Consider the following 25,493-nt stretch of genomic DNA (forward strand, 5'->3'; position numbering starts at 1 on the left):
ATTCTGTTATCTTCTGCATGTCTGGTTCAATTTAAACTTATTCTCAGAGTTTCAATAAATATTGATAGCTACTGCCTCTTTTTACTGAGGCAAATCTCTTTCAGTTCTTTACAGGAGAGGAGAGGCTGCAACAGGGACGAGAGACTTTAGAAATTGTGTCCCAGAGTTTGGCATTATAGGGAATTTTCCTGACTTGTTTAACAGAAACACAGCAATGCTACAGTCTTAGGATTCTTTTTCTTTGCCCGGGCTGTCAGGAAGAAAATTTAATATCCTTACAGTTTGAGGTCAGATGTGCAGCTTTTATTCTGAATGTAGCACCTTCCAAAGGGGACATGTAAACAGAAAGCTTTGGTTATAACAGATAAGATAGTGTTGTTTCACTGTAGGACTAGAGATAGCATTTCATAAAACGTAAGAAAAATACTCAAGATGAACTCCACAAAAATTAATGACAGGTGACATTCTGATACTTAATAAATAGAACAGAAAAAGAACCTCACACAGCAATAAAGGATTCAATTTCAGGGTCTACTAACTTCACCACGAAAGAAAGAAAATCTAAATCAAAGCAAAATAATTTGGACCCTAATGATGTCAATACCCTAGGCCTTGTTAGAAAAAAAATTTCCAGAAGTCATTCTTTCCAAATCCTTAACTCCATGAAAAACAGACGAGTGCTACCTCTGGCAGCCGATGAGCATTTCCTGATGGGCTCAAGGCGGCTGCCACCCTATAAAATAGGACAATAGCGGCAATACTGTCTGTTGAGTCGTTCATCTGTTTATTGCTTAGGAGCCACGTGGAAGTAACTTGAAAAGAGAGCTTATTTTAAGTCATTCTCAGCCACACAAATAGGATAACTTTTCAGAACACTCCTGAGCCGGGCTCTTGCTTTCCTCTGCAGGACTTCTTTTACTGAGCTCCATCTCTGCCTCCATGGGCTTGCCCCCTCTTTTGCTCACTTGACCTCTCCCAAGCCTTGACAGGAAAGCAAACATCCACTCTTTTGGTCTTCTCCCATCCTAATCCAAAGATATCACTAAAAAAGTCTTGAAAGTAAGGAACTACATACCTCAAGTAATTTCCACCAGGAACTGACTAATGGTGCATTAAGAGATCTTGGCCCCGGCATCCTCACTGATTTATTAGCCGTTTAGCCTTTGGCAAGTGACTTAATCTTTCTAAATCCTACTTTCTTCAACTAGCAAATGAAGAGGCCAAATTAGACGACCTCAAAGGGCCTTTCAAGCATTAAAGTTTTGCTTCTGTGACATATACACAAGCAGAGATGCCCTGAACTTTGAGGAATATGGCCTGGCAGATACGAGCAGACAGGACACCAAGAAAAGCCCCATGTTGTTTGACTCAAATCTTGTATTTTCTCAGGGACTCAGCCCACTCAAACAGCAACTTCCAAAACCACTATTAACTGCTTATTAAAAGAATCATGAAGTAGGTTACACAGGACATTAAATTTTAAGATACAATTTCTATTCTCAAGTAAGTTTCAGAAACTCTGTAAAGGTCAACAGATTTCTCAACGTCTTAGACTTTGATATGCCGCACATGCACTGTGAGTTTCCAGGAGAGCTATCAGAACACAGCATTTTCTCAAACTTATTTGCCACAGAATCCTCTTCTATACAGCAAATCCTGCAGATCCAGTGTTCCCAGGAATACACTCAGAGATTGCTGTTCTGAACCAATTAAATGTCTGCCCTGCGATGAGTGAATGAACTTGGAGCGGCACCCAGGGCACCAACAGGAGCCTGGGCAGCAGGTCAAAATTCCTGTCTCTACAGCAGGTTCTGCTGCCAAGCGGTTGTTTGCACTGGACCCAGTTCACCAGCCTCCCCAGACCCGCTGGGCCCCACCTGCCCTCCAGGCATCAGCTGCCGACCTGCCCACTCCAGCCCAGCCCGGAGCAGCTCGGCATGCAGCCATCCCAGGTCTCTGTTCTGTACCTACACTGCAGAAAATGCCGGCTGCAGAGGCTGCCTCCACGTCATCACCCAGAGAACCTGTAACCTTCATTCCACCGTCATCCTAATTTCTACATTCTCACATAAAAAATATGGGGGAATGGTCTAGAGTTGCTGCAGAGTAAGAAGAATTCTAAAAAATCCCCAATTTTCTTCCACATAGACAAAACTAAAGAAAACGATCTACAAATCTCTTTTCGAACTATTCTCTTTTCACAGAAATGTCCCAATTAGCAAATTACGATTAAGCAAATACTGGTAATTAGAGGAACAACACAGGTTTCTTTGAATTAAAAAAAAAAAAGCTTTTCTGATAAGTATTATTGACTGAAAAACTGTTGACATGTTTGTCACATTCAAAAAGCCGCAAATGAATTTCTCTGAAAAACCGAACGTCTATTTAAAAAATCCACAAAACTGGGTCTGTGCCAAAACGTGAGTGTTACAAAACCGTACGCCACGTGCCCTTCTCGACGCTTCGTATGAGTTACTAAGACAAGGATTAAGCTTTTGGTGGTTTGATGTCAGGACATGGATTCAAATGCTGGCTCTACGTGGGTGTATTTGGGCAAGTTACTTAATTTTTATTTCACCTTAGACTCCTAACCCATTAAATGAGAACAAGAATACCAAGCTCACAGGATAATTAGGAGTTTTTGTTTTTTTTGTTTTTAATTAGGAGTTTTAAGTAAGATAAAACTGAATCTTCCTAGCACGTTACGGACCTGCTACATTACTTAGAATTAGGTTTGGCTGAGAATGACAGGAAGCTCAAAGTATCAGCGGCTTAAACAAGAGAGGTTTCTTTCTCTCTCAGGAAAACATCCAGGAAGGCAAGTGGGGCACTCCATATGTTTTGCTGTTCTATCACGTGTGACCCAACTTTATGGTCCAAGATGGTGGCATCTAAATTCCAGACAGCAGACTGGGAAAGATATAAATAAAGAGAGGGCAAGAGGGGCACATACTGTCCCTTAAAGAAGGTTCTGGAAAGGATCACATAGTAACACACTTCCAATTAACCAGAATTTAGTCTCATGGCCATAAAGCTGCCAAATGCTCCAGTTGTGAAGTAGGCTCCAGTGATTCTATAAAGAGGGGGGTCATGGATACTGGGGGACAGCCAGCAGGCTCTGCCCCAAAACCCAGGAACAGCTCATCTCCCATCTCAAATGGCTTCACCTTTCGGCAGGAGTTACATCCAGCCTGTACACATGGGTACAGCCACACCAGTTAAGACTGGCATCCATTCTGAATGTCTGGATTCCCATGCCGTACTGATTGTTAACTACTTTGAAAATTACCCTTGCCTTTGGGAAGCTGTGCCTTAAAACTCCACAACAAGGATTTCCTTTGTAACATATGCAGTTTAGGACATAATTTTCCCCTAACTAGTTATTTTACCCTTAGTTTTCTTTCCCGAAAAAGCACAGATCCTAGCAACTTGCTTTAATAGAAAAAGATCAATTTTGCTGAATGATAGGGTTCTTAACATCTTTATTGGAGTATAATTGCTTTACAATGGTGTGTTAGTTTCTGCTTTATAACAAAGTGAATCAGCTATACATATACATATATTCCCATATCTCTTGCGTCTCCCTCCCTCCCATCCTCCCTATCCCACCCCTCCAGGCGATCACAAAGCACCGAGCTGATCTCCCTGTGCTATGCGGCTGCTTTCCACTAGCTATCTACCTTACGTTTGGTAGTGTATATATGTCCATGCCACTCTCTCACTTTGTCACAGCTTACCCTTCCCCCTCCCCGTGTCCTCAAGTCCATTCTCTAGTAGGTCTGTGTCTTTATTCCAGTCCTGCCCCTAGGTTCTTCATGACCATTTTGTTTTTTTGATTCCATATATATGTGTTAGCATACGGTATTTGTTTTTCTGTTTCTGACTTACTTCACTCTGTATGACAGACGCTAGGCCCATCCACCTCACTACAAATAACTCAATTTCATTTCTTTTTATGGCTGAGTAATATTCCATTGTATATATGTGCCACACCTTCTTTATCCATTCATCTGTCAGTGGACACTTAGGTTGCTTCCATGTCCTTCCATGGCTATTGTAAATAGTGCTGCAATGAACACTGTGGTACATGACTCTTTTTGAATTATGTTTTTTTCAGGGTATGTGCCCAGTAGTGGGATTGCTCAGTCATATGGTAGCTCTATTTTTAGTTTTTTAAGGAACCTCCATACTGTTCTCCACAGTGTCTGTATCAATTTACATTCCCCTCAACAGTGCAAGAGGGTTCCCTTTTCTCCACACCCTCTCCAGCATTTATTGTTTGTAGATTTTTTGATGATGGCCATTCTGACTGGTGTGAGGTGATACCTCATTGTAGTTTTGATTTGCATTTCTCTAATGATTAATGATGTTGACCATTCTTTCATGTGTTTGTTGGCAATCTGTATATCTTCTTTGGAGAAATGTCTATTTATGTATTCTGCCCATTTTTGGATTGCGTTGTTTGTTTTTTTGATATTGAGCTGCATGAGCTGCTTGTAAATTTTGGAGATTAATCCTTTGTCAGTTGCTTCATTTGCAAATATTTTCTCCCATTCTGAGGGCTGTCTTTTCGTATTGTGTATGGTTTCCTTTGCTATGCAAAGGCTTTCAAGTTTCAAGTTTCATTGTTTATTTTGTTTTTATTTCCATTTCTCTAGGAGGTGGGTCAAAAAGGATCTCGCTGTGCTTTATGTCATAGAGTGTCCTCCCTATGTTTTCCTCTAAGAGTTTGATGGTGTCTGGCCTTACATTTAGGTCTTTAATCCATTTTGAGTTCATTTTTGTGTATGGTGGGCACTCCATTTTTGATGTCGTAGTCCGCTAAGGACTGAAATACAGGGACTTGATGGTGGAAGAAAGCAGCGCCATCCCCACTGCCCATGCCCCGCCCCCGCCCCCGCCCCCGCCCCCGCCGCCGGGCCTGTCACCTCCTGGTCACTGACAGTAGTTGTAAGCAAAGGATGAGAAGGAAAAGGAGCAGTGCAGGCTATTAAATCCCTACTCAGTGCACATGTGACATATGCAGGCAGCATGTGCTGAAGAAACTGTACCCCATTCACCATTCCACTTACACCCAGTTAACACCAGTATTCATCTTCTTGAAAAACTGGAGCTGAAGCAGAGTGCCCCAGACCAGATCTTTCTGGGATAATAATTTCCAAGAGTTTAAATCCTAAGCTGTGTTCTGCAGGTGTCAAGAAAACTTGCATGGAAAAAAAAAAAAATCAGTATTAAGAATATTTTTCCTTCTAAAATGTATTTAAGAAACAGTTTAAAATAGCTTTAATTGCTGTAAAATAACCAGCCTGTAAGAAATGGTGCACCAACCCTAGGTCCTGGTGTGCTGTGAAAGCTCTGGCCAGCCCTCTGCTCTCATTCAACTATTTAATTTTTTCTATCTTAAGTGACCCTTATTACCTCCTAAACAATCTGTTCTCCATCCTGCACATTTTAAGGATGTGTTTTATTTTTTCCTTAATTACTTTATTGATTTTTTTTTTTTTTTTACTAACAAGCACATAGTTACAAGGTACATTAAGAAAAGAATATACAGTGAAAAAGCCACTCTGTTCTATCTCTGTTTCCCTTACACCATTTCCCTTCCCAAAGGGAACTATTCTTCCTGTTTCCTGTGAATTTGTCCAAATTATGTATTTTCTAACATAAATGTCAACATAAACACATTCTGTTTTGCATTTCCAATATTCTATTCTTTTCTCATTTTAAAAAGCTTAAACATATTTTTTTGTCAGCACTCACTGTAATTTACTTTCTATTCTAAACTGAACAGTGACATTTACTGTATATACAGGTGCTATTTAACAGTGTGTGTGCACCACCAATTATCACAAATAGTCTAACCTTGAAAAGCTCTTAGTACCAATTTTCTTTCCCACAATTAACTTCCATGGAACACTAATTCTCAACAAATAGCTGGAAGAACATGCGTCTTCAGAGGGAGGAATTAAAAAAATCTTGAACGGGAAGGGCATGGAAGTGCAAGCTCTCCACCCACCCCCAGAAATTCTGCATGTCCCCCTGGGCAGAGTCCCCCATCCATCACCTGTGGAAAACTCACTGAATTTAAGGAGAAAGATATCTGAAGAATATCTTCTAGTGCAACACTGTCCACATGAACGTTCTGCAAACTAGCAATACTCTATATCCACGATGCCTAACACCCGTATCCACCAGCCACATGTGGCTAAATGGATACTTGAAACGTGCCTAGTACAACTGAGGAACTGAATTTTTAGTTTAATTTAGTTTAAATAACCACAGGTGCCTAGTGGCTACCATTTTGGACAGTCCTGGTCTACCAAATAGTGGATAAACAGAAAAAGATTACAATCCCTGTTATGAAACAGGGACAGAAAGAAACGTGTGTGTATGAATATGTATGGCAAGCATGGTAGATTAAGCTCAAGCTACATCTCCTGAATCGTCTTTCTTTACGTACCCAAGGCTGAGTGGACTATTTCAAAAAATAATTTCTTTAGTTAAAGTTGGAAAAGGCCTTAAAGCTATGCTGCAACTACCTTTAAGATCTGAAATTGAAAGAGTTTTAATTTACTGAAACTCTATGTTTGATGATGCACTCTGTTTTATAATTTTCCTGGCATGATGTTACGTGTGCATCACACTAAATTAACAGTTTCTCTGTTAGGTGGAAAAAACAAATTGCAGAAGCATATGTACCATATTATGCCAACTGCACATATATATATATATGCATATATATTTATATATAGATATACATGTTTGTGTAGGAATATAACTTATCTAAAACGGTGCTGTTCAACAGCACATCCTGTGATGATGGAAATGCTCTCCACCTACCCTGTCCAACATGGTAGCAACTCGTCATACACAGCTACTGAGCATGTGAAAGATGGCCAGTATGACTGAGGAACTGGACGTTTACTTATATTTAATTTTAATTAATTTAAATTTAAATAGCCACAGTGACTTCCCTGGTGGTCTCGTGGTTAAGACATCGCCTTCCAACACAGGGGCTGTGGGTTCAATGCCTGGTCGGGGAGCTAAGATCCTACATGATCCCACATGCCTCACGGCCAAAAAACCAAAACATAAAACAGAAGCAATACGTTAACAAATTCAATGAAGACTTTAAAAAGGGCCCACATCAAAAAAGTCTTAAAACAGAGAAATTTAAATTGCCACAGGTGGCAAACAGCAACTTTGTTAGATGGCGTGGGTCTAGAAGAATAAACCCCAAACTGTTCAAAGCCTACTTCAAAAGGTCTTATGATCGGAGGGAAGAAGATAGAGTTTTACTTAAACTTTATACACCACTGTATTGTTTGGATTTAATTATCTAGTTTTGTACAACTGGCACGTATAGCTCATCAAATGAATAAATACGAAGGGAAGGTGTCTCATTAGCTCGGGCCTCCGTAACAAATTCCACAGGCTGGGTGGCTTAAACAACAGAAAATTTTCTCTTACAGTTCTGGAGGCTGTTAGGTCCAATGTGAGGGTGCCAGATGGTCGGGCTCTGGTGAGCGCTCTCTTCCTGGCTCGGGGACAGCCCCCTTTTCAATGTGTCCTTACGGGGGAGCGAGGGTCGGGGGGAGCAAGCTCTGGTCGTCCTCTTCTTACAAGCAAACTAATCCCTCATGCGGACACCACTCTCTAAACCTGTTATCTCCCCAAGGCCCTACCTCTGAATACCAAACACTGGGGGTTATTAGACCTTCAATATATGAATCTGGGGAACACAAACATACAGTCCATAACAGAAGGACACAGGGAAGAATGAAAAATTCCTTCTACTTTTTGCATCTCTCTACTCTATTCACTTAGCTCAGCAGGTGCCCTAGAATCTGTACTATTAGGTTTCCGACATCTGGTTCTTGAACAGCTGGGACAACGGCATTTTCAACTGAGAAGAGTGTGGCCAGTCTGTCTCAAGAACTTAAGATCTTACAAATTCCCATTTGAAAGAACACATTAATGATTCAATGTTCTCATCTCTTTATGTAATTTCTTGATGCCCTCAACAGCTGAATGGCGGTGCCAGATGTATGACAGGCCAAGTTGGAAAGGACACTTCACATGTTACCTTTAACCAGGCATGTTCATAGTTGTGCCAGAATGAGCACAATTGCCTTAAACCCTCTGGGTCACCTCAACACACTTGTTTTTCCCAGATCATTTGCTGGGAAGGTACTTTTTTGCAGGGGAGAGGACAGAGTCAAACTCAGCTTCGCACAGGCCCAGTGCCTTTTCCTCTCTGAGTTTTGGGGAACTTCTGCAGCTTCCCACAGGTCCCAAGGTCTCCAGGTATGGGGTCGGGGTGGGGGGGGGGCAGCTGGTGTTCCCAAACAATGCCTGTAAATAGCAGGTGTCCCAAATCTGGGCTCCCTGGTCCGAAGCAGCCTGTGTATTCACCCACCATTAAAGGTGCTTTCTTGTGCCCCATAAAAAAGGTGAAGATGTGAAGATGTTTGCCAGGACTAGAAAGAGGGGGAAATAAGGAGTGACTGCTCAACGGACACAGAGAGGTTTCTTTTGAGGTGATGAAGATGTTTAGGAACTAGACAGAGGTGGTGGTTGCACAACGCTAATGTATTAAATGCCACTTTTCACTTGGAAATGGCTCACCTTATGTTATGAACTTCACCTAGAAAAACAAACAAAAAAATAACCAAAATCTATTTTTAAAAACATAGGAAGGGGGCACCATCCATCACTCAAACACAGACCTACACTACACTGAGGGCGCACCGGCCCCGCACACCTCTCTGTGGGACGATGGGCAGTGGTGGACCTCCCTTCCCTTCCGTTTTCAACCAAGCCTTGTGAGCTCTCCCTTCCCCCAACAAAGCTTTGTCCTTTACCCATGCTCACTGACACTGCAGAATGTGCCCTAAACCCGGGGAAGGCCCATGAGGAAACGCACCTCGCTGGAGAGTCTAAGTGCATCCTCTCCAACACTCTGCATTCTAACTCAGCCACTGATCTATCTGCTGCTCTCAGGTTATTCCCTGTTGGTATTTTTTCATCTTGTTCTGCTGTTTCCTACCCGTATTCCCTAAGGGCCTCCCACTCAGCATTCTACCAGAATCTAACATGGAGGGCAAATGTCATTTTCCTGTTCTGTAGTGGCAAGAAAATTCCTCAGGAAACTTTGACTGTACTCTTGATTGCTCTAGATTCAACCAAACACAGTGGTTGACTCTATCTGAACAATCAGTACAATCATTATGGTTGTGGTTAATTAAAATGTCAAATCAGTTGTTTGAATAAACTGACAAATGGTTGGACTGAATTAACTGGGTTTTTTTCTAGGTACCACACCAACATTCAGTAACTGTTGGTGGGAATATGGAGAGTTAGGAGGAAAAAATAGGGAAATAAAGAAAAATGGTTTTCTTTAGTCTCTCCCCTGTATTCTGTCGTACCTGCTCCAGCTCTCCTGATCATGCTCTAGAACCATTTTTCCAAAACGTATTTGACTATGAGATCCTTTTTCACACCAACATCTTTCACTATCAACCCTTACTTTCCCCATCTCAGTAAATGGCACCTTCCTCCACCTAGTTGCTCAGTATAAAAATCTCAGGGTTCTCCTTGGCTCTTCTTTCATTCATACCCCACAAATGATCTATCAGCAAAATGTACCAGCTCTACCTTCAATGTCCCCAATCCAAGAACCTCTTCCCCAATCCAGACTGAGCTACCAGCCCATCTCAGGCACACCAGCTCTCCCCTAAACCACCCCAGTTTCTACTTTTGACCCTCAACCCCACAGTATCCAAAGTGACCTTTTAAAATTCTAAGTCCTAACACATCTTTCCCCTTTTCAGAAAGACTCCTCATGCCTGGGAATCAAATCTAAACTGCCCACCACAGCTATTAGCCTTACATGGACTGGACCTCGATCTCTGTCCAACTTCATTTCCAAATGCTGTTTCCTTTCCTGCCTGCTCTGCTCTGACAGGGCTATCCCTCTGACAAGCCAAGCCCAGTCTCATGCCAGGGCCTACGAATTTGCAATTCCCTGTGCCTGGAATGCTCTTCCTCACTTCACTCAGTGCTGTGGACTGAATGCTTGCGTCTCCCAGAATTCGTATGTTGAAGCCCTAATCCCCACTGTGATGGTATTTGGAGGTGGTGCCCCTGGGAGGTGATTAGATCATGAGGGCGGAGCCCCCATGATTGGGATTAGGGTCCTTATAGGAAGAGACACAAGAGAAATGATCTTTCTCTCTGCCCTGTGAGGATACAGCAAGAAGGCAGCTGTCTGACACCAGGAAGAGTCCTCACCAAGTACCTGCCCGTGTTGGCCTCCTGATCTCAGACTTCCAGCCTCCAGAAGTGTGAAAAACAAATGTCTGTCGTTAAGCCGCCCATATATGTTTTATTTGTTACAGCAGCCCAAACTGACCAAGACACTCAGGTCCGTGGTTAACTGTCAGCTCCTCAGAGAGGCCTGGGATGTAGAGAATACAGCAGCACACACACCCCGCCCGTGTCTCCCACTCCTTTACCCGGCTTTACTTTCTTCCCAGGATCGACCACCATCTGGCTTCGCAACGCTTGTTTATTGGTTTCCTGGGAGGCTCCCACACCAGAACAAAAGCTCCAAGTGGGCAGAGGTGTTACTTTGTGCCCTTATCTGTCCCCAGCACTCAAGAGTGGTACCTGGCTGGTAGTAATGCTCAATAAACGTCTACTGATCAAATTAATAACTAGTTCTTACAGAACAGTGCCTCAGAATAATCAGTGAGTTGCTTCTCTAGAGTAAAATAATAAAAACAAAAGGAGTTGAGTTGGGAGAGAGGGTAGGAACTATGACGTCAGGACACAGGAGCCCTCCGCAAAGAAGTGAAGGTCAGGGCACAACCATGCACAGGACAGAAGCAGCTCGGGCTCCTCAGCAGGGTGCAGAGGGCTAGTTTCCAGCTGCCCGTGACGCATAAAACTGGACTGAACTATCATCTTCAGTCATCTCAAAGGGGTTGTGATATACCCTCTGCGACAACCTATCTTTTTTCTCTTTAAGACATAAGGCACTGAAGATATCAGGCTTGTGGTGAAGTATGCCAAGGCATAAGTCTGAAGTTGGCCTTAGACGGTAACAGAGGGGCAAATAAAATATTTTGGTGAGAATACGTTACGCATGAGAATCACAGTGATAACAAATGCACCATAAACCGAATAAAGGTGGTATGAAAACAACAGGATTTTTTAAAAGACTGTATGAAATTACATAAATATAATGCTCAGCACAGACTTTAACAGTCTTTATTATAATATACTGGAATGTCACAGTCAGATGTTTCTCCCTACGATCACCACAAGGGCAGTACTATGTCATGCTCATAATCTTTGCATCCCTGAATGCCCAGCTCTGGAATGAAATAATTAATAAATCAGTGAATAATGTCTACTAAACGTTCCCGTTTTTATGTGAAAGCCAACCAAAGAGATAAGGCAAAAGAAGAGAAGGGGGAGAAAATGAGAGAAGTGCGGAGCAGCAGCACAGGGGAGCAGCAGCACGGGGGAGCAGCAGCACAGGGGAACAGCAGCACGGGGGAGCAGCAGCATTTACAAGGAGCAGCAGCACGGGGGAGCAGCAGCACGAGGGAGCAGCAGCATTTCCAAGCAGCAGCAGCACGGGGGAGCAGCAGCATTTACAAGGAGCAGCAGCATTTCCAAGCAGCAGCAGCATTTACAAGGAGCAGCAGCATGGGGGAGCAGCATTTACAAGGAGCAGCAGCATTTACAAGGAGCAGCAGCACGGGGGAGCAGCAGCACCGGGGAGAAGCAGCATTTACAAAGAGCAGCAGCATTTACAAGGAGCAGCAGCATTTACAAGGAGCAGCAGTATTTACAAGGAGCAGCAGCATGGGGGAGCAGCAGCATTTACAAGGAGCAGCAGCACGGGGGAGCAGCACTTACAAGGAGCAGCAGCATTTACAAGGAGCAGCAGCACGGGGGAGCAGCAGCATTTACAAGGAGCAGCAGCACGGGGGAGCAGCAGCATTTACAAGGAGCAGCAGCACAGGGGAGCAGCAGCATGGGGGAGCAGCAGCATTTATAAGGAGCAGCAGCATTTATAAGGAGCAGGAGCACGGGGGAGCAGCAGGAGTGGGCAGCAATCCTCCAACAGCGGATCAGAGAATCAGCACACAGAGGTGTAGACGAGAACAGAGCTGAGGCTGACTTGGCAGAAGTGGGGGCCAAATCTCTCACCTCAGTGCACCTCGATCATCTGCAAAGGTGAGCCATGCTGAAGACAACACTTTTAGAACACTGTAATAATAAAACTGATCTATCTACGAAATTCCTGCCCATTTCTAATCTGAAAGATGCCCATCAAATTTTCTACTGCACATATGCAGAATAAACCCTAGGGGACTATCTCTGCAGAGCACAGAACCATCCAGCAGCCGAGGGAGGTGGTTCCTGTGTAAGGCTTGGCACTGCCTCTGGCTAAGGTCACAGAATGAAGGTCTGCGGCCCACGTGAGTGCTCACACACACACAGCACAAGAAAGCCAGGGGCCTGCCACCCTCCAATAAATGCCAGCAGAAGGCAAAGGACAGAAGCACAAAAATGTTTTACTGTACTTAGGAGAGAAAACAGATGTCTGTACTCATCTTATAACAGAAGTCAGTTTGCTGGAAATGAAACGTACAAAGACAATTAAGACAGTATAAAAGGTGGACGAAAAACCAGGAGGTCATCAGGACCAGAGAAGGCTCCGTGGCAGGTGGGACAGAGAGTTCCACTGCAGGAACTCGGCTGATGAGAGTAAGTGGGGAGGAGAAGGATCATGAGTTTGAGGATCGGACTAGCTTAGTAACAGGCACCATGAAGAGCGAGTAGGACAGTTAACCAGAATCATGCAAGTGCTGTGCAGTGTTGGGCAACACCTCAACTTATGCAGACAGGTACCAATCTACCTCCTCGTAGGATTCGCTCCAACACTGCTCAGCAGCCTGGATGCAAGCAAAAGGACAAAAAGGTCAGGAGGTGTAAGCTTTTGGCAAGAGAGTGACTTAAAACCTGGACCACGGATTCTACACGGACAAGGAGGGAAATAAAGACAGGAAGAGACTAACGGCTAAGTACAGAGCAAAGGAGTCCACCGATTAGGGAGGTCTCAGTGAGATCAAAGGAGAGGCAGCGGGTGTAACTCTGTGGGACAAGGTGGATGGACAAGAGGATGTGGTCAAGGAGGGAATTTCTGACTTACTGATCTGAGCCATGAGTAGACAAGGTCTAGGAAGTGGGGAACTGAGGGGAGTTGGGGAGATCACTGGTGAAGCCAAGCCCCAAAACCCATGCCGTCAGGGAAGGAGGTGGGTCATCCCGTGAAGCTGGGGCAGGGTGGAGAGCAATGAGGCAGTCATCAGTGATGAGTGGGAGTAATGAGGAAGTCAGCAGAGAAGACTTATAGGGGGGTGGGGGGCAAAAGGATGGTTAAACATACGGCTGATGCTCAAAAAAGTAGGGGATGGACAGGAAGGTGGAAAAGCAAAGACCCAGCGCAGCCAGGCCAGGCATGGGTGCCACCAGCCCACCTTCTGAATAGTTTTTCATCTCTGTAATGATGAAACTAACTTACCTAATCAGGTAGTTCTGCCAATTTTTAATCTGAAAGATGTTAACCAATCTTTCCGCTGCGTTTACACAAATAAATACTAGTAGTAGACTATTAGATTACTACAGGTTTCCCAAGATAAAATCTTCAGTGATTGGGCATTCATTTTAGAATCTTCCAAAGGATCACACATTTATCCCACATGCTTACAGAGTATAAGTAAATTAACATTTCTATTAGATTTTTTTCAAATGCCAAGTTTTTACCGTACTTTATACCAACTGAAAATAAGTGTCTGCCTCAAAATTGGAAATCTTTTTCCTTGTCGTTTAAATTGAAGATGCAGGGATCTGGTATATTTTTACTATCTCCTCATCTTCTGGTATTTGTCACTGATTTGACCTATGAACTCATTTATGATGCGGCATTTATGTTAATAAATATTTCAAAGAGAAATCTGCCTCTTCCACCCCACTTGTTCAGGGATTGTCTCCTTCGGGAAGATGTCACTGATACGACATCTCCATTCCCCATTTCCCCAGCTGGATGCTCCCCTGTTCTGCCAGAGCATTCCATAGGCAGCTCTGTTTCTGCACTTAACTACATTCGACTGTCAACCAAAACAAGCTTTATGACCTTGGACAAGTGCTTAACCTCTCTGGGCCCTAATTTGTTTTTATGTAAAATAGAGAAAATAATAGTAAGAACATCATAGGGCTTTTTTATCAATTCAGGAGTTAAAGTTAATGCCTAGGAAGCACTTAGAACAGTGCCTGGCATATAGTAAGTACTACAGAAGTGTTTGCTATTCTTATAACAATATTTATTTATGCGCCTCTCCTTGTGTACTTGTTAGCACCTTTAAAGTAAGAGACTAGGTCTTAATCTTTGTATCTCCAGCGCCTAATACAGTGACTGGCAAATAGGAGACATTCAGTGAATGAATGCATGAATCAATTGATAAATCAATTTTTATTTCACAAAAAAAGTCACAGATATTAAAAATAATAAGCCAAATTATTATCTTATTTATAACCCCAGTGTAAAAATAACTTAAGGAAGTTCGTGAACTACAGCCTGACATTTCAAATATGTAATTAAATGAAAGAAGTTAAAATTAAGGGTAGAATTGCATCATCAGTACCACTAAAAGGTCATTGTCAAAATGGACTTAAGAATTAAGTAGCTTAGATACATTTTGACTCTAAGAATTAGTAAATTTTCACTTTCACTATAGGAAAAAAAAAGAGTCCAGAGGCTTGACTCTAGACCAGGGATTTGTTATAATTTCTTCCACAGATCTAGGTACCCAGGGAGGAGATAAAAAACCATTAACAACAAAATTCACCTACTTAATCTGTCACATTTCTGCAGTAAAAGTCTCAAAGTTGCTGGCGACAGAAGGGAATCGACTGAGGTATCCAAAAGAAAATTCAAATTATTGTGGCTAAAAGTTGAAAACATTCATGAAGCCCTCAGGCCCTCAGAGTGGGGAGGTGGCTTCTCTCAGTCTCCAGTTAGAAAACAGCCAATCGCTAGATTTCATCTTGGGTTTAACATTTCTACAGAACACCTGATCTAGGATCACAGCATAGCCCTATTTAAAATTAGCACCACTAATGATTTAATATTATGGTTCTCTTCAGATTATCTCTGACACTATTGAAAACGAGCCTGTCATGTAACTAGTAGGACTTTCCTCTTTCACTGGCGCATGAAAAGAAGACACCTTATTCATTAAGATGGAATTTAGTGCAAGTCCATGTTTTGTTTTCGTTTTTAATTTTTATTTTAACATCTTTATTAGAGTATAACTGCTTTACAATGGTGTGTCAGTTTCTGCTTTATAACAAAGTGAATCAGCTATACATATACATATATCCCCATATCTCCTCCCTCTTGTGTCTCCCTCCCTCCCACCCTCCCTATCCCACCCCTCTAGGTGGTCACAAAGCACTGAGCTGATCTCCCTGTACTATGCGGCTCCTTCCCACTAGCTACCTATTTTACATTTGGTAATGTATTCATGTCCACGTGACTATCTCACTTTGTCCCAGCTTCCCCTTCCCCCTCCCCGTGTCCTCGTTCATTCTCTACGTCTGCGTCTTTATTCCTGTCCTACCCCTAGGTTCTTCAGAACCTTTTTTTTTTTTTTTAGATTCCATACATATGTGTTAGCATACAAATGGTATTTGTTTTTCTCTTTCTGACTTACTTCACTCTGTATGACAGATGCTAGGTCCATCCACCTCACTACAAATAACTCAGTTTCGTTGCTTTTTATGACTGAGTAATATTCCATTGTATATATGTGCCACATCTTCTTTATCCATTCATCTGTTGATGGACACTTAGTTTGCTTCCATGTCCTGGCTATTGTAAATAGAGCTGCAATGAACATTTTTTTGGTACATGACTCTTTTTGAATTATGGTTTTCTCAAGGGTATATGCCCAGTAGTGGGATTGCTGGGTCATATGGTAGTTCTATTTTTAGTTTTTTAAGGAACCTCTATACTGTTCTCCATAGTGGCTGTATCAGTTTACATTCCCACCAACAGTGCAAGAGGGCTCCCTTTTTTCCACACCCTCTCCAGCATTTATTGTTTGTAGATTTTTTGATGATGGCCATTCTGATCGGTGTGAGACAATATCTCATTGTAGTTTTGATTAGTGCAAGTCCATGTTAAAGAAAGTCTGGGAGCATTAGTGTTTCACAGAGGAAGAGAAATATTTATCATATCCTCATGGACATCCAAGTAGAAACCTATTTAAGAAGGATGAGAGTGAAGAGTTGGAGGAAAACCTTTAGCAAACCGAGGTTGTGTCTACTTGGTGGAAGAGCCCCTCACTCCCTTCCACATTTTCCCTCAAGCCACAGAGCATTACACTTCAGCAACCATCTAAGGGAGACTGAAACAACTAACACATAAGGAGAGATATAAATTTAAGTGTGAACACTGAAAGAAGAAACAAATGATTAATAGATTTCCCTGGTCCCCATGCTGATATTCTGATAATAACAAAACTCAGATACAGGCATGTGAGAAGATTATCTGCATTTCCAAATAACTTCACAGCTAAATGAAATCACTTCAAGCAGTAATCTTCTATTCTGCTTTCCCAAATAAGCCAGCATTAATATATACAAACACTCCCATCAGAGAAAGAGCATCAAGAAGATACAGCACAATTGACATATTTACACTATTAAATGTCAAATAGATATAATGGGAAGCAGCCGCATAGCACAGGGAGATCAGCTTGGTGCTTTGTGACCATCTAGAGGGGTGGGATAGGGAGGGTGGGAGGGAGGGAGACACAAGAGGGAGGAGATATGGGGATATATGTTTATGTATAGCTGACTGACTTTGTTATACAGCACAAACTAACACACCATTGTAAAGCAATTATACTTCAATAAAGATGTTAAAAAAAAAAGACAGCACAAAACATACACATACCTTAATAGTGTGTTTTTCTATAATTAAGTATTAAGCATTTTTATTTACTTATTTTAAATGAAAAAAATGAAAACTGAGGTTTTCAATCTGACAGGGATTGCATCTGAGGATTAAAATGTCCAAGTACATACCTCTCAACTCCTCATCTTCTAATTGCTGCATAAATGGTTGCCGAGGAAATGTCCCGACTGCATGAAGAGGCACAAGTGAACTCTCGTTTCCAAGCTTGCAGGTAGGACTCACTACCTTTGCTCCCACAAAGTAGGTCCTCCTGAGTTCTTAGAGGCACATATTTCTGCAACCTGGATGACAATTTTAAAAAAGGAGAATGATTATTTATTTTGAATACATGTTTCTAAGAGTAATAGAAGTTAAGGGCAAGTCCCTATTCACATCAAGTTTAGAAGAGAAGTGCGTATTCTCAAATATGCCCGTACAATTTCTAGCAGGTACTTATGGAGGGTTACTTTTATGGCAGCATGTTAACAAGACAGTGATTAAACGTTATAATGAGAGAACAGAGAAAACACTGGAACGGTAAGACCACAGAGACACCTGCCAAAGAAGAATCCGGTTACAGGGGTACGACCCCACAAACCACTGAGACCTAGCCCGAGTCCAGGTTCCCTGAGAATTCTTGTAACCTAGCTACACCTGTGCACAGAATGACACCATGACATCGTTATGTCATGATCTTACAGCGCAGATCGTCACATGCCAACAGGTATGCAACCTGGGGCAAGGGCACTTCTGAAGGTTCTATTTTAACTGCAGCAGATGCACTGAAGCAGCCTGGAGTAGTAGGTTCAGCCTGCAGATTTCTGAGGGAGGACAGAACCTTACGTAATTACAGCATACTAGGGCAGAGATGCTGAGGACAGCCTCAAGGCCGAGGCCACATCCAGGTGATACCCTGGGTTCTGACACTGCTTCTGGTGTCTCAGGACAGAGACGGACCACGCCTGGAAGGAGAGGGTGGGGGACCAGGCCCAGGGCTGGAGGCAGAGGGGGCCCAGCGCCCACTGGAAGGGTCTCGGCTCTCCTCCCTGAGCTCTTCCTCTAAAATCTTTTCACCTTCATCCTAACATAACCATCTTTTCTTTTATTGTGGCAAGAAAAATTTTCATTTAAATTTAAAAAGTTAAAACTGACTCTTCTGGAGGAAAAGCAACTGCTAATTCCCACCTCCACCCCGCAGCTATGCTTCTGTCTCAGAGCTGCTCCAGGTGGAGGGGCTGGGAAGGAGGGGGGCAAAGGAGGAGACAGACTGAACTCAAAGCTCTCATTTTTCCCCTGGAGAGTTAAAATATTCTACTAACTTCCACCCCTGCTGCTGCAGCCTCACACTGCAGCTAATCCCCTCCCCACACTGATGGGTGGGGTTGAAGATTCCTCAGTGACTCCCTACTGCCCTCAGGATAAAAATCCAAACTCTCCTCAGCTTAGGTTACAAAGCTCTTCACCAGCAGATCCCTGAAAACTCACGTGCACTCCACTGTGACCTTGAACCTATAAAAGAAAAACTGCCCCAAACCTGGTCTGGTACAGAACCAAATGCCTACTGTTAAAATTCACAACATCCTAGTGAAAAGACATCAACAGCATTCCAGATAAAATGCTTTTTTCTAGGCAACTTTCTAATGAACTTGAAGAAGATTGTTCTGGGAACTCACTACCACCCACCCAGTTGACTTGTCAACTATCAGAGTCTAAGGATTTATAACCAGACATTCTTTTCAATGATGATTTAATCATTCTTCCTACCAAGAGTGACTCTCTGAATACACCTACCATGGGCCTCTTCCCTTGCGTCGCAAAACTGTAATAAAACGCTGGCACGTGCTCATAACTCAACTGTCTGAGAAGTTTTCTTTAACAAACACTAACCTCAACCAGGTCCTGACACCCTGCGGTTTCCAGCATGTTCCTCAGTCTCTAGACTGTACAGGCCTTTGAATAGGCAGCAACCTCCCCCAGGAGCACCTCCAAAGCCTACATATCCCCTGGCTCTCACTCTCCTTCCTTTACCGTAACCCCCCTCTTCTCCCCCATCTTCCAGCCTCCCAAACCTAGGTCATCTATCAGTTTCTCCGGAACCATCTGCCATGAGTGTTTGGACTGCAGGCCTTCCCAGGCGCTTCTGTATCAGAGCTGTTACCACACTGCACTCTATTTATCTCCCTAGACTGGAAGCTTACTGAAGACAGTGCTGGGCCTTTTTATTTCTGTTATCTCTCACCTTATCACAGAGCCTGGTTCAAAATGAGCACGTAATAAATGTTTGTTGAATGAATGAATGTAGGAGAGAGAAGAAGCTGAAAAAAATTTTTTACTGCATGAGGTATTCACTGTGCAGCTTCAAAACCGCCCCTGAGATGCAGTGTGGTTCTGGACTGAGGGGGGCTGGACTCCACAAGGCAGCCCATGCAGCGCTCTCCAGCAGACCGGCTCAGAGCAGGCACATAAGGACCCCGTAAGGACTGTCCCAAGTCCACTGGAGAGCACAGACAGCTCAGCAGGAGGTGGTTCAAATGCACAATTCCCTGAAGTTTTGCAACCAGATGAAAACCAGAGGGGATCTTAGAGGAGAAGCAACATAAAAAGGGGGGCAATAGAAGATGGGTAACAGTTTCAAGGTACCCTCACAGATGGAATCTTCCTGGCATAGGAACACCAAAATTTAGTTTTTCGTGAAAATATGTTAAGTAGGGTTTTGAGATATAAAGACCTGCGGAAGCACCAGGAAAACTCAAGAGAATCTTTTGTTGTTGTTGTTTTTTACTCCTGGTTGGCTTTTGGATGGGGCTGGGAGGACTTGTAAATGCCTTAAGGGAAAGACAGCCTCTGTTCCATGCCCACCTCTCCCAATACTCCATATCTCTTTCCCCAACAACAAACCCCACCGAGGCCCGGGCATGGCATGGAGGACGAGGCAGAGGATGCCCGGGCACCCTGCCTCCTGTGTACCAATTATGAGATTTCCTCTCATGGAAGACAACTTCCATTCGGTACTAAGTTGTTTTTGCAAATGCGCGTGCAGAGTGGTAGAGTGCACGGCCGCTTCCTGTTTGCTGCTGGGGTTCTCACATGTCCCTGGCGGGACAAGGTAACGGAGTCAACGGGAGTGTAAACATAACTCTGTCCCCCCAGAAGCCATGGTTTCGCCCACGCAGCTCGGGAAAGTGCAGCACAGCGCAGGTGGTCCACACACACGTTCTCTGACTGCCTTCTTCCGAGTATACCAATTACCTATGGTATGTCATGGACCTTCAACCTGGTATAGTTTCCCCAAAATGGCTCAACATTTAGTATCTTTTTGAAGAGCACTTCTAGTCCTTAGGAATCTGACCTGACGGTAAGTGCAGGACACCTATCTGCCAGATCTGAGCAGTAAAACTCTGCCTGACTCTGAGCATGAAGGACAGGAGAGCCTGCAGCTAACCAGAGAGGGGCCGGTTCGTGCAGCGAAAGGCAGCTGACGGGGCCTCCTGTCTCCAAAGCTCTCTAGAGTTTTCTTTACTTACTGCAGAAAAAAGAGCCAGCATATATCCAAAGATCTTACATTTAACGGGCCTTTAACCGACCTGAGAACAAATTAATTTTTTCTATTTCATTTTATAAAGCTCAGCCTTTCTCATTCTTGCACATCTATACTTAGAAAAAAGAATGAGTAATATTAAAACACAGCACCAGTATGCTGAACAGCACTCACACAACAGATAGAAAACGTATGCCGTGCTGTCCTCCATTCCACATATATATGAAAGCTTCTAAAGAGACTTATTATAGAACACGTGGGAATTCCCCACATGAATCTAAGCCTCTTTTGACTGACTGAAAGTAGAATTGAGGGGCCAGGGAAGGGACTTCCCCTGCCGTTGATTAAAAACATTATTCTGTTTTTGAGTTGTCATACGGAGTTGACCATGAAGTGAACAAAAGCCCCCTTAAAATGTACTTTTTGAACTTTCTCTTCTGGTACTGGATTCTAAGATGGACTTACAGACAAAATCCTCTGACACACTAAAAACAATTTCTTAAGTAAGTTCACAATCGTAAGAAGAAGGAACATGAAGTTCTAATGTTCTGAAAACACACTTTAACCAGTCCACCTTAATGAAACATGCGCACCTATGGATGAAATGAAGTGTCTGCAAATGTGGATTTGCAAAGTCGGTCATTTTCGGCATCACAAACTTATTACAGCGTTTTTTTGAAATAGTAGGTTCCTTAAGAGCACATACAATGATAATTTGATGAACAAAAACAATTTTTATATATATCATTTCAAGAACATTCCTATTATATGCCAAAACAATAAAATATTCTTCTTCTTTCATTCTTCTTTAGAAATGGACTTGAAGTGAAAATGTAAAGTCATTTGAGTTCAAAAAACTAATCAGACAAAAAAAATCAAATTAATTGAGAATTTCACCCCACAAACAACACAACAAGCAATCTGTAATGTGAACTCCTAAGGTCTGAACGGAGGAGCCCAGCCCACGTGGCACGAGGATGTAGCACACAGGATATGAAGATTTTTAAATAAAACCAATAAAGCAAATATACAAAGACTGGGAGAAACATAGTTACTAACTACTTCAAGTCCTTTTTAGGCCTAGGCAGTTTTTATTTATTCTTAAGGCTTTAAACACAAAGTACAAAAAATAATAGGCATGGTTTAAATATAACAGGGTCCAGACAGATAGGACAATTAACAAGTCTCTTAAATTAGGACTACACTCTGCTTACTGACTTGCTTCCAAAGAGTAGAGTATGCTAAGGGGTGGGGTGGGGTGGAGAGAATACGTTTACAGTGGAGGAACCTTGCAAACACTACCCTGGCCAGGTGACCAAGGTCAGCAACATCAGGGAGAATTCGTGATGATGGCATGTTCCCTGCACACAACGTGATAAGAATGTCACTTCACCTCTGTGGTCTTCCTCTTAAAACCCCACAACCCCAGGCTAATAATCAGAAAAACATGAGAGATATCTGAACTGAGGAACGTTCTACAGAACATCTTACCAGTATTCCTCAAAACGGACATCATCAAAAACAAGGAAAATCTAAGAAAGTGTCACAGACCAGAGGAACTTAAGAAGACATGATGACAAGATGTAATGTGATATCCTGGGTGGATCCTGGAACAGAAAAACGGTATTACGGAAAAACTAGTGAAGTTTGAATAAAATGTGGATTTTAATTAGTTAATACTAATGTACCAATGTTTGTTCCTTAATTGTGACAAATATGATAAGGTAAGAGTTATCAACTGGGGTAACTGGGTGGGGGACGTATGGGAACTCTCTGTACTATCTTTGCAACTTTTCTGAAAGTATTCTAAATAAATAGTTTATTCAAACTTTTAAAAACTCCGTCCACGGCACCAATGCCTGGTGCTTCAGGTGGGTGCTGCAACACTGGCTTGCACCAACAGGGACAAACACAGGCGAGGACCCCGGCCCCTCTGTATGCTGACCGACTTCGGCCAATTTGGGAACCTAAGATGCCAGGGACCACAGATGGTGTGCATGTGAAACAGGAACAGACATCTCTGAGTGCCTAACACCCCCATGTGAAGTGAAAAATAGGCAATTTTATGCAAGAAAAAAAAGACAAAGCCTAAATGCGTTGGCCTGGAGCCACCAGTGCTCTGTGAAAACACACGACAAACCAGCCTCTAGCCTTCACTTAGCAAGTAGCACTGCCAGAATCCAAGCAGGTGTGAAAAAGAGTTATGCAGCCTTCCCTCCCATACCCTACAGGCTCTGTGTCCTATTTCCTTACCACAAAAAAGGTAAATCAGACAAGGGGAGGCACAGAATTCCCTTGAAGATTTGTAGGAGGAAGACCATTAAAAGACTTTTCTGGCCAAGGAGTACACAACTCTAGTTTCAAAAATCTGTCCAGCCAGGGCACATGGTACCGTGTGAGCCATGTTCTGCAGGGGGGAGGTGAAGCCCCTGAAGTGCTGCTCAATGTAGAAAGACACTTGTCTACAGAATAAACATGTGGCATGACTCCGTTTGCTGCGATGGATTTCCTTCATTGCCTTGAATTTTAATCGAAAAAGAAATCTGGGGATTTATCTTCTCTAACCAAAAAGTTCCAGAATTCATAAGCTGGATGAATATGCAGTACTCGTTAGGCCAGGAAATTAAAATACAAATGACTAAATTTTTTTCAGAAAACTAACACACTGTCAGTCAAAATCATAACAGTTCTAGAGGGAAAGTGACCAACTATTTAAAGTTTATCTGAAAGAGAAATGATGTAGAAATATCCCAGACAAATCTAAAGATTAGTAATATGCTGCTGCTGCTGAAGCAGGGTGTTCTAACAGCTCCCGTACTTAAGACAGTGTGGAATGTATCTGGAATCAACAGACGGACCCATGGAAGAGTAACATGCCCGAAAATACAACAAATATTAAAAATTGGTTCATTTACTCAAACATCTATCGCGGTATGCGCACTGCTGATGGTTCCTTGACAGTGAAACAAAAAAGGCAAAGTCAGACCAAAAGGACAAAGTATGTGAATACAGCCAACCCCATGGGGTAAGTTAGATGTTTTTCTCACATCTTACCTCTGAATCTATTCCAGATAAATGTTTAATTATATAACAGCCTAGCATTACAAGAATAAAACACAAGTGAATATTTATACATAATTTAGTGATGGGAAAGATGTAAGTTCAAGAAAAATCATTGTGAACTGTGTTAATCTGTCAATAGGGGCATGATTAAATAAATGGATGGTTACGTAGACCTTAAACTGTTGATTAAGAAATGTATTTATTAACATGCAAAATGTCAGTATTTAGTAAAAAGGTAAGGTATAAAAATTATGTGTGCAGTACAAATACCTAGATATAGATATTAAAGATGACATTGACAGGAAACATCTATTCTGCAAAGATGTCAAGACTCCTCAAATTAATCTATAAAGTCAACGCATGAACTCAATCCAAGGAAGATTCTTCTTGGAATCTAAGTCCAAAATGCATGTCAGACAAAAGGCAAAAAGTTGGGACAATTTTAAAGAAGAACGAGGAGAAGGGAGGATTTACCCTACCAGACAATAAGATACAATAAAGAAATAAAGATATCATAAAGAAAGTGTAGAACTGAAGCAAGAAAAAAACCCCAATAAAACAAAAAAGACCTACATAGATGGAAACTTGATGTGGCAAGATGGCACTGCACGTCAGTAGAGAAAAGATGCACCACTGATAAATGCTGCTAGGAAAACTGGCTGTCCACGGGAAAATAAAATGAGGTAACTACAACTCACAATATACACACAACTCCATTTTAGATGGATTGCAGGTGAACCTGTGAAAAGCAAAACTTTAAAACTTTTAGTAGGAAACAGAGGAGAATACTTTTATATGACCTCAGCCTGAGGAAGAATTTTTCAAATAAGACACAAAGAAACAATGCAAAAAGGACTGATTAAATTTGACTGCATGAAAGGAAACTCCTGGGCTTCCCTGGTGGTGCAGTGGTTGATAGTCCGCCTGCCGATGCAGGGGACACGGGTTCGTGCCCCGGTCCGGGAAGATCCTACATGCCATGGAGCGGCTGGGCCCGTGAGCCATGGCCGCTGAGCCTGTGCTCCACAACGGGAGAGGCCACAACAGTGAGAGGCCCACGTACCGCAAAAAAAAAAAAAAAGGAAACTCCTATTCAACAAAAAGCATTATTTAAAAAGTGAATAATCAAGCCCAAAACCAGGAGAAGATAACTGTACACACACAGACAGTAAAGAAGGGGTTAATAAAGTTTAAATTAATAAGAAAAGGAAACCAATAGGAAAAGGGGACACACGACTGGCATACACACTTCACTGAAGACACTCAAGTAGCTACATTCTCAATCTCACCAGTAATCAACAAAATTTTTATTAAAACCACAGTGAGATACCATTTTATACCCATCAAATGGCAAAATTAAAATCTGACAATGCCAAGTGTTTGTGAGGATACGGAGCAAGGTACAAGCACTGTAGGGAGCAGTTTCATTACAGTTACTCAGTTTGAAGTGGTGCACATTCTAAGACCCAGGAATTTTCTGGTTATATACCCCAGATGAACTAAGTACATGCACTAAGGAGATACAAAAAAATGCTTACAGCCACATTTTTCAATAGTGAAAAAATTGCAAAACTTAAAATGTCTCTCGACAGGAAAATGTATTTTAAAAAGGTGACGTATTTATGAAACAGAATACTGTAAAAACAAATAAAATGAGTGACTACAGCTATAGATATTAGCATGAGTAAATCTCAGAAACACAATATTGGACCAAAAAGGCAAGCTGTGATGATGCACATGATGTGTACTAAGTGATGGATGCTGAGATGTGCTGCTCAGGTCTCCCTTTATGGATGAAGGGCTTATTCCCCCAGCTACTGGAGTGCTGCAGGCTGACAGCCCTCAGCTGAA

The 25,493-nt window shown here is 42.4% G+C and overlaps 1 long non-coding RNA gene across 1 annotated transcript in view; it reads right to left on the minus strand.

The window, feature by feature from the left end:
* Window positions 1-25,493, minus strand: part of LOC109547904 (uncharacterized) — a 212,519-nt gene that overhangs the window by 124,485 nt on the left and 62,541 nt on the right. The window contains exon 8 of the long non-coding RNA XR_004528175.2: window positions 17,173-17,343. This is a non-coding gene — a long non-coding RNA (uncharacterized lncRNA). The remainder of the gene's footprint in view (window positions 1-17,172; window positions 17,344-25,493) is intronic.

The sequence above is a fragment of the Tursiops truncatus genome, chromosome 9, assembly GCF_011762595.2.
Source record: "Tursiops truncatus isolate mTurTru1 chromosome 9, mTurTru1.mat.Y, whole genome shotgun sequence".
Classification (NCBI taxonomy): Eukaryota; Metazoa; Chordata; class Mammalia; order Artiodactyla; family Delphinidae; genus Tursiops; species Tursiops truncatus.